Source organism: Pholcus phalangioides, unplaced genomic scaffold, assembly GCF_987345545.1.
Source record: "Pholcus phalangioides strain wild (caught in Gottingen) unplaced genomic scaffold, Ppha-v1.0 ptg000002l_1, whole genome shotgun sequence".
NCBI lineage: Eukaryota > Metazoa > Arthropoda > Arachnida > Araneae > Pholcidae > Pholcus > Pholcus phalangioides.
The window spans coordinates 1,036,568-1,062,970 of record NW_028301595.1 but is presented as its reverse complement, the minus strand read 5'-3'; the positions used below and the strand labels follow the sequence as shown (position 1 = coordinate 1,062,970).

The 26,403-nt window shown below is 41.4% G+C and overlaps 1 protein-coding gene across 1 annotated transcript in view; it reads left to right on the top strand.

The window, feature by feature from the left end:
• The first annotated feature begins 6,746 nt into the window (after positions 1–6,746).
• LOC149089034 (DGAT1/2-independent enzyme synthesizing storage lipids-like) overlaps positions 6,747–26,403 on the top strand; it is a 67,943-nt gene continuing 48,286 nt past the window's right edge. Inside the window, exon 1 of the mRNA XM_089236763.1 lies at positions 6,747–6,928. The gene's annotated coding sequence lies outside the window, so the exon portion shown is untranslated. The remainder of the gene's footprint in view (positions 6,929–26,403) is intronic.

Genomic DNA, 26,403 nt, shown 5'->3' with positions numbered 1-26,403 from the left:
GTAGACGAGCATCTTACCACCATGCCACACGGGCACTGTCAGGTTCCCTGGCACAGATCCTAGCCTGTTCCTTTGGTAAGCTACTGATGAGATACGTAATCCACAATTCTTCCGGAATCTGGTGCAATCTCATGTGCCCTTCGAACAGGACCTACAACAACGAAATGTCATTCGATGATTCAAAACGTGGAACTGACACTTAAAGTCCCGATTTATCACAGCCTCGAACCGAAATTTGACACTTCTCCGCTTCTATCCTCAGTTTCTCGAGTTCGAACTGCATTTCTGCTCGCCGGTTCTTCTCTCCATCTTCTTGTCGTCGAATTCTATCGTCTACGAGGGTCTGTAGTAGTTCTTTTGCGAAGACCTCGTCGTATTCTTCACTGGACGTGAGTTTCTTCAGCTCTATCACTTTCCATCTCGGGTTCGGTAGGTTCGCCTGTCTCTTCGGCAAGGCGTCGGAGTTCGTCTTTTCAATATTTCGCCAAATAGGTCATTTTCCACTCAACTGGTTACCTATTTAGAATGTCCGCTGAGCTAAAAACACCCACTCGTCTATTTTAAAACGTTGGGCGCCAATGTGACAGTCGGTGAAGTGTATACGGAGCGGCGAACTTGGAAAATTCCTTTATTCTGCGTTAATATAGAATAACTCTACGTTAACACGCGAAACTGACAACCCTACGCCATGAAGGTTAAAATCGAACTCACCGAGAATGTCTTCGTCTTTCGATACAAACTTAATGCTCTCGTGAATAAAAGTGCTACTGAACATCCTTGTCACCAGCTTGCCTGTTACACATGCAAATATTGCTATTTTTATTATCAGTATATATTGAAATATAATTTTTCTTTCAAAAATTTGCCTTATGTTATGAATCCATTCTTTATTTGGCACTTATTATTATTCAGCTGAAAAATCTGTATTTTTATTTACTTGCACATATTACTGTATAAGGTAGTCTATCGATATAAAAAAAAGGTTATCAGAACTTAAAAGTAGTAATAATATGGAGTTTATACATTGGAAAGTGAATTTGAAATTTTTAAAAATTAGGCCAAAGTTACCCGCCTGTGACGGTATATGACATGAAAGAAACTGAATCAAGTACTTTTGATTTGTAGGTGCTCACCTGGAGACCTGGAACAATTACCAACATTTTTTTTTCATGCTATAAATTCACTGTATCAGGGCCCGCGAAAAGTCTAGCTCGGGGTTGTGGGGGAGGCTGTCATCCTAGAGGCCCTGCTTCAATATGTGGTGGACGTCGCAGGGACGTGAATGCGCACCGTTATGGTACACTACGAACAGCCTGGCACGGAGAGAGAGAGAGAGAAGTACATTATATACATATCAATGAGAGGTATTCCGTTGGATTTGTGTTAGATCTGTGGGGATCCCCGTAGTTTTAGTCGTCCCAATTTTTTTTTATAGAAATGTCCCGTTTTTTTCAGTGAAGGCTACTTTAATTTTCATTCTTCACTGAAATCAAGGATTAAAACTATTTTCCTCAACTAGCAGACCACACACACATGCACCTCTCAAATATATATTCCTCTGAATAATTTTTATGATTAGTGAATGCCGAAAAGCGTTGTATACCGAACGTGAAGATGGTTGTTTTAGGCCCCTTTCACACGGAGCGGATGCGGATGCGGACGCGGATGCGGGTGCGGAAGCGGGTCCGCATACCCTTTCACACGAGCACTGAAGATGCGGGTGTTTCGCCCGCATCTTTAGGTTGAAATTCGTGCATAAAAACTATTTTTTCGCAATTTTTGTAACTGTTTTTCTCCTTCACCCCTGATTCAGTGCCCATATGCAGCCTAGAGGTATTCTTTGAAGGTTTAGTCTAGAGCCACATAGAATATGGGAATAAAGATGATTTAAAGATGATTTAATGATGAAATAAAGATCTTCATTCCGATCCTCACAAGTAGTCGATGGGAGAAAATGTCTTCAAATATTTTCAAAAGATTTTGAAAACAAATCTGTCTTTCCGGAAAAATATGGAAGAAAAATTCCAAAAACACATCCAATGTTCGAAAAATCCAATCCAAAAACATCCAAAACTAATATGTTCCTAAAAAAAAAATTCAGGAGATATCAAAGAATTTGCAAGTAGAAAAAAAGGGGAGGGGTGGGAACGTTCAAAATGTCTGTGCTTAGAAATATTCACATCACAATTCTGTCTTAGGCCGGGATTACAGTATAAAAGTTTTATAAAAGTTAGTTTATAAAACTTGAAAAATGCAACCTATAGGCCGATCAGTTAAGTTCGCTCGAATGTAACAGATGTGTTTATTGGTTACATTTTTCAAGTTTTATAGTGTAATACCGTGTGTAGTGTAATAGTAATGTAGTGTTATAGTGTAAATAAGCCTTAGGCCGGGATTACACTATAAAAGTTTTGTAAAAGCTCTTTGATAAAACGTGAAAACTTCAACCAATATTATCTTATTGGTTGAATTTTTTGAATGCAAAATGTGTGTGTGTGTGTGTGTGTGTGCACCGGTTGCATTTTCTTGAATGCAACCGATGCGCCTATTGGTTGAATTTTTCAACTTTCATAAAAGTTCTTTTATAAAACTTTATAGTATAATCCCGGCCGGATTACACTATAAAAATTTTATAACAATTATTTAAAAAAAAGCAACTAATAAATTTATTAGTTGCTTTTTTCAAGTTTTATAAAATAACTTTCATAAACCTTTTATAGTGAAATCCCATCCTTAGATTAGTCTCACTTCTGAAATATAAAATTTCATTTTTTAAGTTTATAGACTGAATATTGAGTAAAATATACTTGTAGGTATCGAGGGAACCACCAAAAATATTCAAGTGCTTAGGGCCTTCAAACGACTTAATCCGGCCCTGAGTGAACACCGTACGTAGATAACATTGTTTAATAAAAGTATTTTTTTTTAAGTTTAAAAAAATTAACAGATTAAAAATTAAAAAAAATAACAAATATTTAAAATAATATTTCAAATATTTATATTTTTTAAATAATTTTAAAAATTTAAAAAGAAAAAAATTAAAATTTTTAAATTAAATTTAAAAGTTATTAAAGTATTTAGTCAATTAAATATTCGTAATGAACAGAACGGCTTATAATTTTGGTCCCGTCAGTGGCCGTTGTTGGCAGGTTTTATTGTATAAAATTGTGAAATATGGACAAAAGGCAGTTGAAGTTGCTATATCTCCATCTCAGAAGGAAACGAAGGGATACACGTATGTAGGTACATTATATTAATGAGCAGGGACCATCATATGGTGTTTTTAAGGGTATTTATGGCAAATAATTAAAAAAATTCCGTGAAAAATCACCTTCAAAAAGTAGCCAAAGATGCGGACGAATTCGCTCCGCATCCGCATCGTCTGAATAGCTCCGAATAAACCTATTGTCAAAACTTCTATGTGCGGATGCGGAGCCCGCACTTAGGTTTTGACACATGCGGACGACGTCCGGACCCGCATGAACATTTCCTAGGTGCGGAGATTTTTCGGCTCGTCTGAAAGGCGCAGTATATTCCAATTGTTAAAACTTCTTCCGGACCCGCATCCGCGTCCGCATCCGCATCCGCTCCGTGTGAAAGGGCCCTTAGGGAATCCGTGTTAATTCTGCCGTTTATATACTCCGTCGGGCTAAAATTAAGTCGCAGCCCGCTCTAACAATTTGTTGGATCCCTTTAACAAAAACTAAACATGCATTTGTGTCACATGGCATTAATTTCATGAGCCAATTGTGCACAGATTTTGTGACTCACCGGTACATTTACACATAAGGCAATATGATTCTGGGAACGAGGAAAATAATCAATACAATGATTGTTGAAGAGCGATTGATGCGATTTCGAGTAATGATAATGGCCCGCCTGTTTTTTATGTTTGTTTGTTTGTCTCGTTACGACATTCGCTGTAACATAGTGAGACGTTATTGGGTTATTGTGTGTGTGTGTGTGTTTGGTGATGTAACTAAAAAACCAAGTCGTGTCTGGGGTAATGAGCCAAAGAACCATCTTAGCTCTGTCTTAACAACAACGAAGCGCAGCTGCTCTGGTTTCCACGTGTAAAAGTACGTATTTTATATGATACTATTAATAACATATAACGTGCCTTTGCTAATCGACTTTCCCGAAGATACTTCCATTTTTACTTTGCATATCACGTTCTAGGCCTATGCGTATGTATGAACAGGGACGTGCTTAAGAATTTTGCGGCCCGGTGCGCAAACAGCTTTGCGGCCCTCTAAAGCGAGGTTTCCCAATCTCTCGGTGTCCATGAACGAAGCAGGGCCGTACTTGAGCAGGTGTGAAGGAAGGGTGCAACCGCACCGGGCCGCTAAATTTTAGGAGCCGCAAATGGAATAAAAATACTTTGATTGCACATTGAGTTACATTTTGACTTCTTAACAAAGCAATTGCTTAAAATTCTGTCCAAGACAGGGAACCCACACGTCTAGGGTTTCCACAGACCTCTTCAAGCTAGGACTTTAAGTTCGGGCCCCGGGCAAATATGAATTTTTGAGGACCCCTATATTTCTTTCATAAGGCCCTTATTTGGTTCTTTCAGGCAGAGGTTTTGAAGAAAGACCTCTACTATAATGTAAAAGACAGCCAATATCGAAGCAATGAAAATTTGTGGGCCCTGAAATGCCCTCGACGCGTTTGAAACTACACGGGGGGGGGGGGGGGGCGTGCAAAATGTATGCTTTGAAAAGGCCAAATCCAGCTGAAAGAGTATTTATTTGAAGCTGTAGGTAGAGATGATCCATCGTCTATTGGGTGGGAATTAACAACCCTTGCCTTACACCAGGGGTTCTTAACCTATGGCTCGTGGAGCTTCCGAGATGAGTCGTACAAATCCATTTATAGCTAAAGATTCTTGAGCTATGGGCAGTGCCGTCGTAACACATGGGCCCCACCCGGTTGCGGCAGGGAACCTCTAGTGGAGAGGGGGTGGGGGCCCTCGTGAAAATTAGATCAGATTAAAATTTTCGAGATTGAAATTGGTAAGCACGCACGCCCAAGGGCCACTACCCAAATTGGACTAGCAGGGGCTTCCTAGATGAGTCGTACAAATTCACTGAGTCTTCTGTTATAAATGAGCTTATTGCGTCACGGTCAGGGCCGCAACTAGATGCTTGGTCACCCGAGGCAAGTGCACATTTTGGCGCCCCCTTGTAATGTTGAAAGAGAGGTGTTAGAACAAAATTTGCGCGCCCCTCTGGTCCAGCGCCCGGGGCACGAGATCCGCATGCTCCCCCCAGTTGCGACCCTGGGCACGGTTTCACTAATTTCGAAAAACAAACAGTCCCATGGGCAGAGGTGCATTTATGGGTTTTCCACCTATGGGCTTCGCGAATTTCATCACCCTTCTCCCATTCTAGTCTAATTTTCTTGACCACTCATTCTTGATTATAACCCACTTAACTCCTGCCCCCCCCCCCTCCTCCGAACCCTGTAAATACACCCGTGTCCCTAAAACTCTCTTTTGGTCACTCACATGCTTGCACACTGTTTTCACCGTTTCCGTTTCGGGTCATTCAAGTATTACGTCTGCATCGATGGGGGTGGGGGGGGGGGGTTCCGATTTGCTCACTTTTGTGACAAGGGGGAGGGGGGTTTGGATGATGCTTACGTCATCAACCCCCCTTTGTGAAGATATGAAATATTCTTAATGGCATTATATTCGGTGCGCCAAAAACGGAAAAGAACTTTCGATAGTTATTGGGCACCTGAACTAACATTCTACCTATTGATAAGTCCCCTACAGAGCCACTTTAATGATCTCTAAATGTTTCACGGATCCGTCAAGTGCTCTGGAAGTGTTTCTGGGCCACTTAAGTGCTCTGGAACTGTGCCACATATCACTCAAGGGATCTCTAAATGTGCCACGGATAGTTTTAGTGTTCTGGAACTATGTCGCGGGTTACTTAACTGATCTTTGAGTGTGAAAGTGATCTTTGAGGCCTACTTCAGCGATTTAAAAATGTGCCACGGGCCATTTGAATGCTTTGGAATTGTGCCACGGGTCATTTAAGCGATTTGTAAATGAGCCACTTATTTGTCTGTCATTTTTACAAAATTAGGTTTGGGGGGCAAATCACATCAGATAACCTTCAGGGCCACATTTGGTGTGCGAGTCAAGGGTTTACCATATATGGCTTTTAAAGGGAGGGATGCAATGAATTTCTTGCAAGAGAAATTTTGAGGTCTCACCCTTCAAATAGCCCCCCCCCCCTCCCTCCGGTGTACGTTTCTGATCCCACAAATCTGCGTTAAGAGGAGGTAGGGGGCAGTGATGACGAAACTTTGCTGACAAGTGGGGAGGGGGGGTTAGAGTTGTGTTAACGTTTGCTGACGGGGGGGGGGGGGCTAAAAATTGCTTACGTAATACTTGAACAGCCCTTTCCAAAGAAACAGAGAAAGAACCTCTGTATTTCATTTTCTCATCGACAGATGGCGCTAAAACGCTTCACCTTTATTACTGGAGGTAAATGCCTCATGGAAATTCAAGGCTGGTAGTATGTAAACATGTTAAAAAAACTATGGGCTTTTTATCAGAGAGAAAGAGAGAGAAGATGAATGAGGAAAAAGGAGGGTTTGTGTCAGAGAGAAAAGAGAGGAATATCTTTTATTTTTAGTTCGGTTATTTTTTATTCAATTTTTGGAGGAAAGGAAAAAAACAAAATAAAAAACAGGTCAAGATCAAAAAGGAACGAGTCTTCTGCAGTTTGGTCACTTGGTGGTTGATGTTGATGGTTGTTGGTTGGTTCTGTCGTCTGTCTTTTCAGCTGTTTGCTTGTGTTCATACCGGATGCCCATTTGTTGTCTTTTCTTCCACGAATGAAGTACATCATCATCATCATCATATAGTACATGCTGGTAATTTGGACGCTGGAGCTACTGATGCCACCGATTTGTGAGTATTCGAATTTTTCCGATATCTGATCATTTTAGTTTATAAATTTATTTAAAAGTAAGGAAATTTGTTTTTATTCGATATACTAGCTACAGTACGACAAACCAGTCACGACCCAGGCTCTGTCCCTCCAGGGATATAAGCCTTTTACCCTTGCGGGTTGGGTCGCCCTGGGGAATAGCTACAGTACCCGGGACTTCCCGGGTTTCCTCGATATACAGTCATAGGTGCCGGAACCTGGGGTCTGAGGCTATTTCAGTCTGTCTCCATTACATGTTGTGGGGGGGGGGGGACAATGAATGAATATATAATATGCAACGTCTCCTTTCTCCTTCCCATCCTACATACAGGCTTGAGTCCCGTATATACGGAACCAAGGCCGCAACTAATATAGATGCTTGGTCACCCGGGGCAAGCGCACATTTTGACGCCCCCCCTTGTAATGTTGACGGAGAGGTTTCAGAATGAAATTTGCGCCCCCTCGGGTCCAGAGCCTGGGTCACGAGACCTGCCTGCTCCTCCCTAGTTGCGACCCTGTTCGGAACGTCTGGCAACTTTCAGCCCCCCCCCCCAAATCAATGTTGTCTTCATATTGGTGCCAATATATACAGTAGCGTATTTACAGAGGGGCTTAGCGGGCTATAGCCGAGGGCGGTGAATTTGAGGAATGAGTATAGTCGAGATATTTAGTAGAATGGGGAAGGCGAAATTTGTATAACCCTCGATAAACCCGCTTCTGTCCAAGCAGCAAGGATCAGTGAATGACCAAAAGAGTGACCTAGAGAGTTTGTAAGCACATGAGTGAGCAAAACAATGACTTAGAAAGTGAGCAAGGATGTGAGTGACCAAACGAGTGACCTACAGAGCGAGGGACAAGGTCAGTGAGTGACCTATAGCGTGAGCAAGCATGTGAATGATCAAAACGGTGTGCAAACATGTGAGTGACCAAAACAGTGTGCGAACATGTCAGTAATCAAAACGGTGTGCAAGCATGTGAGTGACCAAAACAGTGTGCAAGCATGACAGTTGGTGTTCTTCGACCAATGTGTGGCCAAACGAATTGGAAGATCGGGAAGAAAGGCGTCTCCTTTGGCTTGGGGTGGGAGCTACCAAGGCCTCCTACATACTATTAGTCTATGAACTAGATACTACGAGTCTCTCTAGGAGGCTTTGGGACTACTACTACTCAACCGTACATGCACCTCGTACACATTCCTCTGCGGAATTTAACATTATATATGGAGGTGGGGAGGTTGGCTGGAAGGTCCTTCAATACTACTATTAGCCATCCAATATCTTCCAGCCAGGCGCGGATCCAGGACAATACGTCGGGTGAGGGCAAATTGCTTAAGATCTTTGAATCATCCCTTATTTTACGGAACAGGCAAATTTCCCACATTATTCGATTCATGCGAGGGGCGATTGTTCCTATTCTCCCCCCCCCCCACCACCACGTATCCGCACTTGAATCTTCAGCTTCACTATTAAAACAAGCAAATACCTGCAGCCAGTGCCGTAACTAACCACTCCTGTGCCCTGTGCAAAAATTTGCATTTAGGCCCCTTCTGGTCCATTCTTGGGCCCAGAAGTACCCCTCCCCCTCCCCTTCTAAGTGGTGTTGTGCGGTTGCACCTGTTGCACTTGCTTATTTACGGCACTGTCTGCGGCTGCGAATGAAGCCTCGGCTTCGGCCGCAAACAGATATCTTCTGAAGATATCATGTCTTCTGGAGATATCTGCTGGAAGATATCTTCGGCCACGAATGGCGTGGAGACAAGCATCTTATGTTTAAATTAAGCCGAAGCAGATATCTTCAGCAGCGAACCAGCCATCTTCAGTTGCGAATAAAGCCGAGGCAGACGAATTCAGGGCAATGTGTGGGAGAAGCTACTGATTGTGTAGCTGCATTGAATCACCCCGTGTTTTACGGGAAAGAAAAATTCACCCTATATCATTTGGCTCTTGGGGGGGGGGGGGCGGCACGGATACGCGCTTGCTTGCAGCCTCCAACATTGTCAATGATGGAGCAGTTCAGCCACAGTACTCGTCTATGACCAACCTTGGAACGTATTGGGCCAGGCTGGACACGAGTGTGTGCTTCGACTCCACACAGCTTAGTGATTATATCGGCCAGTGCAACTAACACTTTTAAAATAATAACACAATTTAAAATAAATCTAAAACATTGTACGTCCAAACGCACATTTTGCGATTGCAAAATGCCATTAACCCATTTCAGTCGCCATCTTTGAATATTAACCAAAAAAAGAAATGCTGTATATAACACTATTATCTTTGACTAACATTTCTCACAATAGTTAGCTGTTATCCTTCAGTGAGAGAAAAAAATTACATCTTATATGTGTGTGTAGTATTGGGTTAATGACCAGACGCTTTTCAAAGGGTGATGCGTCGCTCCAATGACGACGCGTCGTAATCACCGTTTCTCACGCACAGAAATTTCCCAAACAAGGCAAAAAAAAAAAAAAATATATATATATATATATATATATGCACCTGCTCAAACCTGAGAGTGTATATATATAAACTGAAGAGCCAAAAAAACTGGTACAGGCATGCGTATGCAAATAAAGAGATATGGAACCAATCAGAGTACGGCGCTGCGGTCGGCAACGCCTATATAACACAACAAGTGTCTGGCATAGTTGTTAGAGATCGGTAACTGCTGCTACAATGGCAGGTTATCGAGATTTAAGTGAGTTTGAACGTGGTGTTATAGTCGGCGCACGAGAGATGGGACATAGCATCTCCGAGGTAGCGATGAAATTTGGATTTTCACGTACGACCATTTCACGAGTGTACCGTGAATATCGGGAATCCGGTGAAAAATTAAATCTACGACATCGCTGCGGATCATGCATGACTGACGAGAATCATTAAACGTGACAGACGTGCAACCCTTCCGCAAATTGCTGCAGATTTCAATGCTGGGCCATCAACAAGTGTCAGCGTTCGAACCATTCAACGAAGACAACCTCATGAATCCATGGACCTTACATGTCAACAGGGTACTGTTCAAGCTGGTGGGGGCTCTGTGATGGTATGGGCGTGTGCAGTTGGCGTGATATGGGACCCCTGATACGACTCTGACAGGTACGTTTACCATTTTGCGCAATAAACAACGGAGGCAGAAAGGCAGGGAGAGAAAACACAACAAAAGTGAAGAGATCGGTGAAACGCGAGGTGCACGACGCGTTTGACTCCTCGAGAAGAAGTCGGCCAATCATAAAGCGCTGGCCCGAGGCGTTTTGCGCTCTGTAGGAAAACAGTCGTACCACTCTTCCTATCGGTACGGCGTGCCGCGCTGGGCGATTCACAAGTGTGATTCACTTAGGAAAACCCGGCAATTTCAACTAATTCTCATTTTTGTGAGGCCTCTCTTCTCCTGAGGCCATGGCCGGGTGGGCTCACGCTTTGAGACGGCATTGGTTGTAGGCCGGTTGCTCTCTGTGGCGAGACTTTTTAAGTGAGGGGTACGAGGGGTAACGCCTCGCATTTGCGCCTCGAAGTTGGGAACCACAGGAAACCAACTTCAGCCTACCAACACCGTGGCGACCGTACCCAGATCCTCGCGATGCAAGTCCATTCATAATAATTTCATAAAACAATTCTTTTGGGCGTCGTGAAGTGAACATGAACTTCAGTTTAGATTTTTAGGACCAAATGAGGCGGGCGCCCGCCTGGACGCTTCATTCGGTCTCAGCGTCGAACTATACCGGTTGTTTACTTATGGCCGGGATTACACTATAACAGTTTGATAAAAGATCTTTCATAAATCTTGAAAAATAACAACCACCAATAAGCCGATTGGTTGCATTTCTGAAGTTTTACCAAAGAGCTTTTACGAAACTTTTATGGTGTAATCCCGGCCTATGAAAACGACATTCATTGGGTAGCCGGAATGTGTCATAGGACGGGATTACACTATAAAAGTTTTAGAAAAGTTCTTTTATAAAACTTGAAACAACCAATATTTGGTAGGTATTGGTTACATTCGAGCAAATGCAACCAATATGCTTATCGGTTGCATTTTTTTTTATAAAATAATTTTTTTTAAACTTTTATAAAAAGAAACTTTTATAATAAAGAAGCGGCATGTGGCTGGTATGTAATACTAGCCACATGTTGTTTCTTTATTTATCACCAGAAACGCTATGAGTAGTCATTTTCTTTGATAAAAGTGAAAGTGTTTCAAATTTATCTGCTTGCATAGGCGTTCGCCTCTCGTCCAAGCACAGGCCTGCTTGGGTGTTTACGATCATTGATCATTTTTGTCAATGATCGTAATTATTGCCGATTCCGAACGGCAAGCTTGTTTTTTTATACTCATCTCGAGAGGTTGGTGCTCTAACCCATCGACGGGGGACTCCCTGCGGCAGCAAGTATTTCTGTAGTCACGTCGCCGTTTCTGTTGTACCCGTGTCAGGAAAGTTTTCTGACAAGGACGAACCGGGTATCGCAACACCTCTTAACATCCTTTGGTACTTCAGGCGAGTATCTTATCGACGTGGGCTACCGCGCCCTTGGGTGTTTACGAAAATTTAATTTTTGTTTATATTATAACTTATTGCGAGTACAAATTTCATGATATCATTCATTTATATTTTTATCTGAAAATAAATAATAAAACCATTATTACGGATGTATTGTGTTGCAACGACATACACTAAAGCGTCAGATTGACGATTTCAGCTAGGGCTTATTTTCGGGGAAACATGGTAGAAGCCCGTTATTATACAGTTTTGGGACGGGGGGATATCAATACGATAAGAGAGTATCGATATTGGAAAGGTGTGGACGTTATTATTGGTATAAGAATGCGTACACGTGTCGTGAAGTGACGGCTCTCGATTGAGATGCAGCCCCTTGGAAAGCACGTGTTCTTAGGCGAGAGAGAGAAGTGAGTGCGTTTTTTGTTTGTTTTATTTCTAACAGGTAAAAGAAGGTCATTGCCCTGCGATAGGAAATAACGAGAAAAGAAGAGACCTATCTCCTTATTACAGCGCACATTCTCTCTCTCTCTCATTATCATTGTTGACGTTGCTTTCACGAACCTTATCGATGAGGAACTTTCCGACAGATAATTGCAGTACAATAATCTAAGAAATGGACTGGATTATCTTTGGATCACAAGAAGACACACACACGTGGGCTTCAGTGCCGCTCTTTATCAGACGCGGGGACAGAGGCGTCCTAATGATTTCGGGCCCTTAGCCCAATTTTATATATTCTGTGGGAAAGGGGGAATCGGCACATCCAAAAATTCTTACATTATAACAAAATAATAAAAACGTCCATACGAAAAAATAGACTTTAGCAGAAAAATTTAATGAAAATTTCTTACAGAAAGAATTTAAAATTGATGAGAGAAATATTTTCAAAACCAATTAAAATTGGGACCTAATGAAAAGAAATCGTCAGAGAACTGATGTTCATCAATGGAAATTAACTAAACTAACTAATCAACTAATGTAAATTCAGAATCGATGAATCGAAAACAAGAAAAATAATTAACAGAGATAATCCCCCAGCGCCCATGAAAATTCAAAATACGTGGAAGAAAGAATTCCAGCTCCGATGAAAATTCAGAATAAACAGAATAAATGAAAGAAATTCCACAATTGATGCAAAATTTCAGAATACCGGAATTCACTAAAATTCAAAATTTACGAAAGGAATTACTATCACAACCGTACGTGCGGGGTCCGGTGCGACCGCACTTGTCACACACTTCTAAGGGCGTCTCTGGTGGGTTCAACGAGACGAAAGCTATTCGAGGAAACTCTGCTAGTGTCCATTCCGAGCCGCTTTGGTCCATTCATTTTGTGGAGTTTTCTGTAATAAATCGGTTGCCGTGGAAGAATGTCGTTTCGCTCCGAGGTTGGTCCACACTAGAACCAATAATAAAATAAGTCACCGTAGTCCATACTATTTCTGTTCGGCAGACTCGAGCTCCTGTAGGGCACGCACGGTGTGAGATTAAATGATTGAAAGAGCCACGCGTCGTGTGTCATTCTCTTCTTTAGAACAGTTGCAGACATTCTATTGAACAGTCATGTTGGATAACCATCGTTTTACTCAAGTTCGATCCCCGCAAGTGACAGTGGTGGTCGACTAAAGGTGGTTTGGTTTTCTGTGGTTCTTATCTTCGAGGTGCAAATGCTAGCCGGTCTCCTGTTCGGAAAAATTCGCTCCACAGCGAATAACATTGACTTTCGAACATTCAAAATTGCACCCACAACAACATTATTTCTTTTACATTTCATTTTTAGATGATAGACGGCAGTTCCTTAACACCTGGTCGACTGAAGTTGGTTTTCTGTGGTTTTCCAACTTCCAGTCACGAATGAACATCGATCTAATATTTAAGAAAAACTGCACAGAAAGCAATCAAGCTTACAACAATGAAAAAAAAATTTCATGTGCACATAATAAAACAGGTAAAATAACCTGCTGAGTTGTTTGCTTCCTAATTCGGAAGAGAGATGGCAGCACTTCGTCAGCACGTACATAGCAGTCATTTCTCATCAATTAACTTCACGTTAGGTGCAAAACACACACGGCACATTCTGACATGTACTGGTTGGTTCGAAGTTCCTCGGAGGAATGTTTACTAGGTGCATGTGTTGTGTAGTAGTTGTAGTAGTACCTGAACACATACATGCACAATTTAGGTCCCAAAATAATTAGTATCCTGACACAACCACACACCACCTCTTAGGAGGTTAAAATGGTAGTAAATTGCGTGGGTGGATAGTAGTAACTGTAAAACCAGACATGGTCCAGGCTTTGTTCCATGGGGGATGAAGTAGTAGCTGGTCAGAGCTGATAGACCAAGTGAGATGTGAACTGGGTGTGTTCGGTCCTTCAAGGTGATAGACCAGGGCTGTATACGGTTTGAAAGGAATAAAAATACATTTTATCAGTATCATTCGCGACCAAATTAAGTTCAAAAATAGGGTTTGGAAACCATGTTGGAGCATCATATACGTGCCGAATGCTCGCAGACCATTTGTATGAATTGTATCATTCCGTACCATGGTTATGAGTACCATAGGAGCTTGACGAAATACCGTACTGTTTCGCGATCCCGTTATTCAGTGCATCGATGAACTGGACTTCGGGGAAAGCACCGCGTATATCATTAAGGTAGAGCAAACGTCCATGGTCTGTTGAATCGCCTAGCTTATTTACGCGTGTCCTTAACATTCACGGGCCATTTGGTGGTAAGTAGACTGCCGCCATTTTTGCGTGATACGGTTCTAGGTATGTATGTATGCATTTCGAAATACACCTCCCCAAAAAAGAAAGCTAAAAGGAGCAAATTTATTAGCGTATTGTATATATTATTGTGGTTAGAGGAGGAAGTAAAAAATATTATCTGGATGCACGCGATTTTGTGTGTGTTGATATCCGGCCGGATTTTCTCTCCCCTTATAAAGAGCAAATGGTTCTCTCTAGATTCAATCGTAAAGGCGGCTACACACGTTCAGGGTGCAGGCAAAGGAGGGTGTGTAGGGGCTCCATACGGTATATCTACGCAGTATTTTTTGACCTGATGGATTTATTCATTCGACGATACAGGTATGCTTGAGTGGCGAGGCTGAATGGTGAGGATGAACCTCCTAACCAGATCATGGCCCGCCGCTCTGTATCAATGAAGAGATATAAGCAGGTGGTCCAAGAAGAATTGTGCCATTGCTGGAAGCTGTGCGTGTATGTGTTGTGAATCTCACGTGAAGTTTGTTTTGTGCAATGATTGTTATGGTGCTGCCATCCGCCATCTATATTTTAAACTATGGGTAAAGTGTACTGACTGAATATTTGTCGCCGGCATCGCGCATTCGCACCTCGGAGTTGGGTGGAATCCGGGTCCTCGCGAATTTTGTATCTTTCTGCACTGGCATAGCGTTTGTGTTCTGGTTTTGTGTCTCTTTTGTAATTGCCGCATGCAATTATGTCTACAGTTTTTCGTGATCCCCTTCGAGGTCTGCTGGCGACTTGCGTATCTTTGTAAGTACCGGCCCGAATAGGGAATACCGAACTGTTCAGGCATGCCTATGCAGGCTCTCTTGAATTATGCAGATATCTTTGAGATGAGCGTTATACAGAGATATACTTTAAATTAAAAAAAGTTTTCAAACGACGTGAAGTTACATAAAATCTCAAAATTGGTTTGAGGGGTCATATCATAAAAAAAATAGAGAAATTAACTTCTTATACAGTCCCTGTGTGCTCAGAAACCCAATTACGAAGTTTTTGTTCTGTATCTTCTGAGGAAAAAGAGAAAAAACCGCTTCTAAGTGCAATATTCACCGAGATATCGAATTCGAAAAACGGAGGAAATTTGGGAAAGAACAGCATAAACTAACGGACAAGTTCATTATTCTATTGTTTTCCAATTTTTGAATTCAAATATTTCAGCGAATATTGCCTTTGGAAACGTGGATTATTATTATTTTGTTGGCCTTGGAAAATACAGAGCAACAACTTTCTAATTGGGGTTTTTGAGCACAAGGGAACTGTATAAGAAGTTAATTTCTCTATTTTTTTTATGATATGACCCCTCAAACAAATTTTGAGATTTTATGAAACCGCGCGTCATTTGAAAACTTTGAAACTAAGTTTCTATGAAATCAACGGTTACAGAGATATCCGCTGTGAAACAATTTGGGACACCCTGTATAGGTGTTCAACCGGTGCAGGCAAACCTGAACGTGAGTGGGGGGCTATCCAGTATACTTGCGCAGCATTTTTTGACTTGAACAGATTGGTTTCTTCATTCGATGTGCCGTGTGGCGTGAATGCTTCGGATGTACTCAGATATGCTTGCATAGGCAAACCTGAAAGTGTGTAGAGCCTAAGAAGTTTTTTTCCAATTTCGAGGCATCAATACGAACAAAAAATTGCCCATTTTAAACATCCTTTTTCACAATTTGTAATTTCCTGATGAAAAATGATATTCATGAACTTGTGGAGCTTCTGGTTCAAATATTGGGTGGGGAAAGAAATGTAATGTTACTGTTTCTAAGTTGCTTAATGGTCTGATTGTCAAGATCTACCAGCTTCGAGAGCCGCTGGGGGTCAGGTGTTTCAGAATGTTGTAGCCTGAAAGTGGTTACGTCTACAAACGTAGGTTAATAGGTGCTGCCATCTACCTTTCAGACTATTAATAAGTGAAAGTTTTATTGAAACGAATGTGTTTGAGCGTTGTGAGTGTGTTCGGTGATACTCAATAATATTGAATTAACGGAATAAGTTAGATCTCATTCGTACCTGGAGGTGTTGTCCAATGGCATGGATCCAACCCTGCCTCCAGCTTCCGGCATGCTAAACTTGAGCGAGACTTTCGCGGGCCAATTGATTGAAAGTGCCTATGTAGCTTCCATAGAAATACCGGCACGTTTATAAGACATGTATTCACTTTGATGTCAGCTTTTAATGACGCAATTACCCGTATATTAATGCGTTCAATAATAATTAATGAACGCGGCAATTAAATGTATACAAAATGAAGTATTCAAAGCACGTTTCGTGTCGACCGATTACTCTCTTACGATCGGCCGAAATTTATTCACGCGACTGATACATACTCAACATGTCACCATTAGCGCGAAAAGGGGGAAAATTTCTTTCCTATCACACAAGAGAGGACTTCGATTAATCGTTAGGCTTGCGATTATTTCGAGTCGTTTATCGATTATCCCATTGTTTCGACTCTTCGTGACCAATCAACGCTTCATTGGTTTTTATTATGGTGTGCTTTTTTACCTCTTGAAAAACTCTCTTATTTTAATTTCCCATGGAGCAATCAGTGTAAGGTACTACGTACCGTTAATATCGGTGACCAACAATATTTTCCTTTTAATGTGCCGTAGGAATTAATTAATTGACTCCAGCACCCGAAATAGTCATTCATCTTACTTTCGGTGGAGGTGGCAACGTAAGAACCATCGGTCTTTACAGCTTTGTTGCGTGTTTTTCATCTAGCTAATGAATTGATTTTGAAACTTTTCCCTATCTCCTGACAGTTTACTTGACAGCGTCGGAGACAGGATTGCTGTAGGTATATATTACAATCTTCTGTAGCACGGGCCCTAGCAATATCCGCGACTTAACACAGAAATAAAAATTTCTTTCATAAAGACTCGTATATATCTGCGTGCTACACGTTTCCCTGGAGTGGCTTGTTGAAATTTCCCATCATTGTGTACGTAAGTATATCAAGAAATAGTATTTCACATCTTTAGCTAAAAAAATGCGCACTAGAAGAACGTCAAGTTTGGGAAGACCCACGGACGGTACATTAAAGAGACTTGCGTTGCGCCTCCTGGATTTTGATAACTGAGGTTGTGCCGCTGCGATCGCAACAGTGTCATGCGTGGGCGGAAAAAGAAGAGAAGAAAGAAAAAAGAGCGAAAAAGGCTGGCGTATTTATTTATTACCCCAGGGATGAAGGGAGTAAGCATATGTTGATGTACTTTTTAGTCCGCTGTGTGCGGTCGTGTGGTCATGTGACGGACTCGCACCACGGGGATCGGAAACCGAAGATGACGTTTGCTCTGTCCCCATGCGGGATATAAGCTGGTTACCCAGAGGGTGTGAGTCATGGCGGAGGAAGAGAACGTCACCCACAAACCATGAACCACCGAAAACACTGCCATTAGGCAGTGAGGACACAAAAATCACGAGGAACCGGGTTCGAATCCCACCGTCAGCACAGTGGTGGTCAGCTGAAGTTGATTTTCTGTGGTTTCCAACTTCAAGGCGTGAATGCGAGCCAATCTCCGGCTCAAATTTAGTTAGCGACATGAAAAATTCACGCACAAGACTAGACACACACTCAGACTGTTAGGTACCCAGACACAGACTTCCGGCATTACTCAATCGGTAGTAAATTTGGATTTATGCCCTAGTAGCGTGGTGATAACGTGCTTGTCTTCGACCATGAAGGTTACCATTAAGGCCCATGGGTTCGAACTTCGGGGAGAAAATATATAACAAATTAGTTTCCGCAACGAACCTGAAGCGATCACTGAGAGATGGCACCTTCATTTTCTACCCAACTTCATCGGTAGTAAATTGCCATAAAGTGCCATAAAGTGTGGTGAACTAGTAGTAAATTGCCCACGGCGATAGACCGTAGTTGTGCTCTGTTTGAGAGAAAGAAAGACGTACATATTTCAAAGCTCAAGACAGGCACCCACACAGGTCAAAAATACTTCCTGCGTCCTTGGCACTATCTCGGTCTATCACCATTTACGTTTTTTTTCCACACCGCCCTTGTAGAACGATTTGAATGCGAATACAGAGCTTTGAGCGGGGGCAATACTCTCACACGCACACATAAAAAGTTTTGTTCTCGCGTCATCTAAGCTCCATTTTGCACACAAAGTGGTGCAAAACTTTTATTTTTTTATGCGTGCTTACATCAGTGGTTCCCATGCGTTATGCGAATAGGAACGCATGCGTGATTGTTAATGAGGAAAGAAATATGCGAGTGACCAAGTTTATAGTCAAAAATTGCTTCGTCATCGACTGTGATATAAAAGCCTGTTCATGATAAAACAGTTGTGTACGGGCACCAAGGTTTCGCTGCACGAAATTCGTAGCTTAGAGAAATGCACGCTAACGGAAACAAATAGCTACCTACTAAAACCAGGGTTTCACTCCTATCAAGTCTGGTCCAATACATTCCAAGGTAAAACATAGGCAAGTAGTGTGGACGCTCCATCGTTGGTAATGATCGTCAAATGTTGGAGGCTGGAAGGCTGGTCGAACAGAAAGACCAGTGCCTTTTAAGTCAAAGGTGCCGCCTTCCTTCCCGATCTTCCAATCCGTCTGTCCATACATTGGTCGAAGAACGCCAACAATCACAACACGCGTTGGCGTATTATCTCCTTGGAGAGTACTGGAAGCAAATATTCACCAAGGAACATGGGATCGGGCTGGGCCAGCGTGTAGCCAAACTATGCCGCTGCTGCTTCTTTGCATTAGGGGTAAGGCCAATATTAGAAGCAAATACAGTATTTGCGAATGACTATTGGGCCAGGCTTGAGACGAGTGTGGTCCTGGCTTTACTGAAAGATTGTCCAGCGCTCGATTCTTCCCCATTCAAAAAAGTCTCTACAGAGAGCAGGCAGACCTTTAACATTTATTTATTTATTATATACAAAACCTGTGCAAGGCCCCAGTGGGCTCCACAGGTGCACAATTCAAACAATCAATAAAATTGGAAAGAGACGGCAGGGAACATCAGTACACATTCATACACACGAATATATGCAAAGAGAAAAATGCATAAAAGATGACGCCAATAAAAAAAAAAAAAAAAAAAAATCCCCGAACACAAAACAACAATAAAATAAACATGCTTACACAATGAAATTCAATATATAAATCAGAAAAAAATACATGTATATATATATATATTTAAAAAAAATAAATAAATAAAAATAAGAAATCATCGCATGTAATTCCAAATTGAAATAATCAATAGAACTGATGGAAAAAAAAAGTTATATAAATAAAACAAGCATATATGCACCAATAAAACCCGACATGAACTAAAATGTAGAGCACATTAGAAATGTTGAAAGATCAGAAGCGTTGAGAGAGTGACAGAATCTGTGATATGTAGATGAACGTACGAGATCTGGTGGTAATCTGTTCCATACTCTTCCAACTCGGCATCGGAAGTTATAAAATTTAGCATTGTTCCTGGCCGTTGGAATTTTTATCTGTAATGAATGTCTTCTCAGTGATGGTCTGGGATTGATTTCAAAAAATGGAGTTGACTGACCCGTATATACTAAGTTGTGTACAAGTTTGAAGCACAGCTTTAAGTCGGCTTCAAGGCGACGCCATTCTAAAGAGTGGACGTCGAGACATCAGAGACTTTCCTCGTATGGGCGATGACGCAGACTGAAAAACTGTTTGGTAAATGACTTCTGGACCTTTTCGATGAATTTTATATCTTTCACTTTGTACGGAGACCATATTTGCGAACAATACTCTAGGATTGGGCGTATAAAAACGGTAAATGCGGGCATGAGTGTAGCGGTATCACATTTTCCATACGCCTTCCGTAGGACATAAGAAGCGCATCTCGCTTTACACACTATATTCGAATAATGTAAGTCGAAATTTCCGGTATTGCAAATGGTGATCCCCAAGTCAGTGTAGGAAGTGAACCTCTGGAGCTCTTCGCCACCCATCGAGTAGCTTGGACTCATTCTGTATCCCCCCCTATGTGCATGACACCACTTTTGTTAACGGAAATTGGAAGACGATTGACCACAGTCCAGTTGTGGAGACGTTGGCAGGCAGAATTAAGCTCTGTGTGTTCAGACGTGGGAAAAAACAGTTTAACATCATCAGCAAATTGTACTAGTGGAATTGGATGAGTGTAAAAAGCAATGTCATACGTGAATAGTACAAACAACAGTGGACCCAACACAGAGCCCTGAACTACACCGCTAGATACGCATTTTTTCCCAGAGAGGCAATCTTCAACACGAACCTGAAAAGTTCTAGAGCCCAGATATGACTGCAGTATTCGGCACATCTTTTCTGTCACACCCAAGTTCAATAGCTTTGTGATTAGAAGAGAGCGGTCTATTTTATCGAATGCTTTGTGAAAATCAATAAACAATATATCAATTTCGGTTTTTTTCTTCAACGGCATTTGTCCAATAGTCGTGGCAAATTAGTTGTTGGATTAATAGTGATCGACCAGGAACAAAACCAAATTGATTAGATGGTATAAACCCTGAATTGATAGCAAATGTAAGAAGTTTTTGGACCAGACATCTTTCGAATATTTTAGAAGAAATATCAGTCAATGATACCGGGCGATAGTTTTGAGGATCAGAACATTTGCCTTTATTTTTGAAAATAGGACGAACTATGGCATTCCTCCAGGAATTGGGTATCATACCAAAGTCATAAAAATACTGGAACACTGCACTCAGGAAATAAGATGCCTCGTCTCGTAAGGCCCTGTAGAAGCTACCGGGGATACCATCAGGCCCAGTAGAAGAGCGAGAAGGCAGTGCATCTATTAAAGAAGCGATACCTCTAGCATCAAACATATCGATGAATTGGGAATGGTCTTGCATAAGGCCGCCATCAAAATGAACTTCTGTCGCGAACGGTAACAAGTAAACGTCTGAAAATATGTCCGCAAATATATCAGCCTTAGATTGACTGTCAGTAATTATAGCTCCATCTACAACAAGGGATGATATAGATGCAGCCGAACGTAGTTTCCGTCGAGCGTCTTTGTAGAAGGCAGTACGATTATTATTGCCACAAATCGAACGGAGGTGTGCACTCTCGCTTGATGCAACGTACGCATTGTATTCCTGAGCCATGGCACAATATATTCGTTTGTTTAGAACACTCGGATACCTCCTCAAATTGCGCCAAGCAATCAGTTTCCTCTTACCGATTAGTCGCAGTCTTTTATTTGCCACGTTGCTAAGTTTTAATGATATACGAGGAATATACCTCCAACAATTCAAAAAGAAAGTTTGAAATGCATCGAGGGGAGACATGCGCTTTTCCCGGATAGAACCAAAGATATCATGTAGTAATAGAGAAAGAGCGTCATAATCCGCACTCCTAAAGTCATGTTTAGCCAAGCCTGAATAATTATTGGCTATTAAATTAGGCAGTCGAAAGAGAAATGGTATATGCGGTGGGTTGTCACTATTGCAGAAGGGTGGCAATGATCGTATGTCGATTATAAATTCGGGAGCAGTGCACAAAAGAAGATCCAAGAAATTCTCTCCCTTAGTGGGAAAGTCAACAAGTTGATTGAATCCCAAGTCTGCAATAGAGGCAAGAAAGAATCTGTCAGTTGCATGTGTAGATATGAGGTGGTATGAATACCATTTTATGTTTCTCATATTCAGGTCGCCGGCCAATACGATGGGATATCTAACTGTACAATATAGTCTGAGAGCATCGGAAAAAACAATGTCAATGTCCGGCATCGGAAGATTTGTCCGGAGGAATATAAGCACAGATCACGCGCACACACTGAATACCGACTTTAATGTCCACAGCTATTATTTCGATTTCAGCATTATTTGTATCAGTTCTCGCCATAACAGCAGACGGATTCGAATTATTTTTTGCGAATATGCAGACACCACCTCCAGGAGCGAACAATCTATCAGATCTAAACACGTCGTATCCCCGCGGACATAGCAGGGAATCGGGTAGACTTGGGGACAGCCATGATTCGGATACGCATACAACAGAGGGATCATAAGTTTCGAAAAATGAATGCAAAGTATACAGTTTATTGCAGAGACTGCGGGGATTCAAAAAGATTCCAAACACATCACATGGTCCTTTAGGTGGATCCGGATACCCCAGTGATCTTCCTAGTCACTCTGGGCCGTTAGAGACCTCTCTAGTAGAAGAGTCGTCATTTGTAGCTTGTTGTCCAGACGAATCCTCTAGAATAAATCTCGGAATTCCAAAAAATTCTCTTATATGAATTCCAACTGGCCAATGAGATGGATCACTTAAGATATTATAGTTCTCTCACATGATAATCACATGAACGCGAAAATTCAAACAACGGCCACTCTCACTTCCAGAATAGAAAACAGGTGGCGACACTCCTCGAACACTAAACACGCATAACTCTGACAACATAAATACGTCAGAACACACATACACACTCACAACACACATTCGGCGTGAACAGATAAAGATGGTTTTAGCGACCGGGACACACGTTCTGTGACAAGTATTTTTTTTTGGGGGGGGGGGAGGGGGGATCTTGGCCAACTATCCTTTGAATAGCTGACGTTCTTATACTTTACCCGTAGAATGAATCATAAGCGAATAAAGCTCCCGGAACGGGGGGGTGGGGGAGCGAATGTCCAACCGGCTATGCGATAATGCAAATGATTTACTGAATGCCCCCCATATTCACCTATGCCTATGAAATGTATGGTCATGTAAATTATAAACGGCGTAAAAAGTTCATGACCGTAAATGATGATGTCAACACTTTCAGACGCTATCTTGAATTTATCTTCTTTTTTTTCGGCGGCATCTTTTCGGGTTCGACCTCCTTATTACTATTCGTCGATATCCCACGAGTATTTTTACTTTTAGGAATGTACACACACACTGATTCACATCTGGCGCACAATTCTTTTGTGTTTTTAGTATTATTGTTTCTCCGACCGGCCATTGTATTGCTGATGGGAAAAAGCATTGTTTTTCTGGACATTATTGCGGTTATTTCACTCCCATTGACGTCCGAAGTGACTGACATCACATTGTCCAGACCGAATATTGTCTTCCTTTGATGTATATGCTGTGGTCCATCCTAGTCGGTACCTTCCGTGTAAACACAATAAGGTAAGTGAAATAAATTCCTTAGAATCGGCTTTCTCATTCTGAAATAGGTAGCCTACGCGAATCATTCCCCAGAAATATTTTCCATTATCATCCCCCCCCCAGGAGAAGGCAGAGAGACTCAGCTAGTATCATTGGTGAAGGGGGGGGGGGGGTGTCCCTAAAGCAACGATTTTTCACGCTCAATTCTGTGGTGCAGGAACTTTCAAAATTTTAGTTGTAGCAGTAGTTCCCCTGAGCTCCTCAATGTGGTTGACCCTCCCCACGCTCCATTTAAATAAAATAGTATTTAAATGTTATCACTGGATAATTTCATAATTTTGGAGATTCTTGGCCTTGTTCCTGAGACTTTGACGCCACTGCAGTGTGGGACACTTCACTATTTGACAACCGTAGATTTATTCAGTTTATAATAAACATAATATTCAGTTTATGATTGTAATGAGATTGATATCAGGGGCCCCCAGACTAGAATCCTATTAGACACCTCTATGTCGAACCCATGCGGCAGTGGTTCTCAAACTTTTGTCACCAGTGGCTCTCTTGCCTAAATCATGGTTCATGCGCAGCTCCTAGAATAGTTTAGTAGATATTCTCACTTACATGGTGGATACTATCGACCGCCCAATAATCATACACGTGATTCCTTGTGAAAAACTAATAAAGAAAAGTGTTTTCTGTTTCTGGAGCGGACGAATATATTAAGGGAGTTATAACGTTGTGAAATTTTGTGACGTGCCATTTTTATAACGGTCAGTTACGCAACAAACACTCAAGAAAACATTTTTTCCCTATACAGCGAATTGCCATTAATTGAAAATGAACTGAAATATTCAACCTCGCTAGAAGACAAGTTCAGTTATTTTCTTTCACGATTGGCGCTTTTTCCTCTTCGTGTAGAGTGATGTTAACCTTGTTATTACGTGTTACCTTCGTCCTACAATATTGGCAAATTTATCATGAGATTTGTAAAGTGTTAGGCAAACGCGATCTATTTGAAAAATTGTTTTCTCAAAAATCAACTTTTTTTTGCCTAAAAAAAAAAAAAATGTGGTAATTTTTTATCCTTCACCTTAAGTCAAATTTTTTTGAAGGAAAGTGCAAGGAATAAACTGGTTCGCACAGCTTTAGCTTTCTTGATTACCCTCAGGGTTATAGCATTGCTGTCACTTCATAAATGCTGAGTTAATTAATACGCTTAGCGCAAGTCGAATTTGGCAGGATTCGAAAGTGACGTCAATTTTTAATGCGTTATAACTCCATAATTATTGATCAAATCAAAAAACGGAAAACACTTTTCCGTATTAATTCTGGGTTTTTTTTTTTTTTTTGTATGGGAAATTTACAATAATCTAAATACAAGTTGCGTTCTATAAGAGCTCAGAGTGAAATCATGAAAAATCAAGAAATATAGGCGTACAGCAAAATGTAATTTATTATTTTTCAGAGTACCTTCCCTCAGATGATATACGATGGTCCCATCGTTCAATCCACTTTTCAAAGCAAGTAGAGAAGGCTTTATCTGGGAGCTGCCTCAGAGTGAACCCTACACGACTGAAATTTCTACCAATTCACGATGCTTTCTCGATATGCATTGTCACAAACTTTTGAAAACAGACATGATATGTAAATGCAATATGTATATTAAAATCGCGCCACAACCCTCTTACAGTCCCGGATCTTACACCATGTGATTTCTGGTAGTTTCCGACGTTGAAGAAGCTCCCCGTGGTAGAATTATCTGTTATTTCAGTTGTGTAGGGTTCACTCTGAGGCAACTTCCAGATAAAGCCTTCTCTACTTGCTTTGAAAAGTGGTTTGAACGATAGACCATCGCATATCATCTGAGGGAAGATACTTTGAAAAGAATAAATTACATTTTGTTGTACCCTATATTTCTTGGTTTTTCATGATTTCACTCTGAGTTCTTATGGAATTCCACCTTGTATATGAACTGTGGCAAGCTTGTAGATCAAGGTTGCTCAACCTTTAAGAGAGTGCGGGCAACTTGAGTGATCTGGAATAGGACTGCAGGTACAGGTCTATAAATGTGTAGATCCCTTGCGTGATCATTTAATGTGCCGCGGAATGCTTGGGTGATCTGGAACTGTGTCGCGGGCCACTTAAGTGATGTGAAACTGCACCGTCGGCCCTTGAATGAGCTGTAAATGTACTGTGGGTCACTCAAGTGATGTGGGACTGTGCCGCTGGTCCCTTAAGTGATCTGGAAATGTTATGCGAACCACTTAAAATTGCCGTGAAGTTCAACAGTAAGTGTGCCACAAGATAAAAGAAAAGTTGAAAAACACTGATCTAGAGTAGGACTTTCCACCGTAAAACTTCCGTGGAACCCTTGATAGTAATAAGACTGTTCCGCGGAACCCTTGTTGATAATGATGCAGCTCTACGTAACTCAAACACATTTTTGGATATTTATCAAAAAAAAAGGTGTGTCCCTACTGCCGTCTCAACAGCATCACAGCAACTCATCTCAAGCACCACATTGCTATTCATCATTGTACCAGATTTTATCGTGGAAGCCCCTATTCAACTGAGGTCCCCGTGCCGTGTCCGGGTGGGACTCGTGTGTTAAGATAGCCCTGGGTGTATCTTAAAGTACAATTAAATTCTGCCATTCAAGAATCTCACTCTTGATAATACAATGGATGAAAAATTCCCAAATAAACATCCTTTTTAAAATTTGTAATTTCCTGATGAAACACAAAATGATATTCATGAACTCCTGGAGTTTCTGGTTCAAATATTGGATGGAGGAAAAATGTAATGTTACTGTTTCTAAGTTGTTTAATGGTCTGATTATTTTTTAAAGACATTATCTCATTAAAATTTTCAAAAAAAAGAAGAAGAAAAAGAACAACTTCGGAGTATCAGTCACAAGAAAGTTTTCTTCTCTGAAAGCTCTCCAGGTGCCGGGATCATTAAGGGTTCCGTGACGTTTATGGAACCCCAGGGTTCCACGAAACACTAGTTGGAAACCCACCATCTAGAGTGTGAATGGGGATGTTATTGTTTTATCTTCATCCACCACGAGAAGAGACTTGGCTACA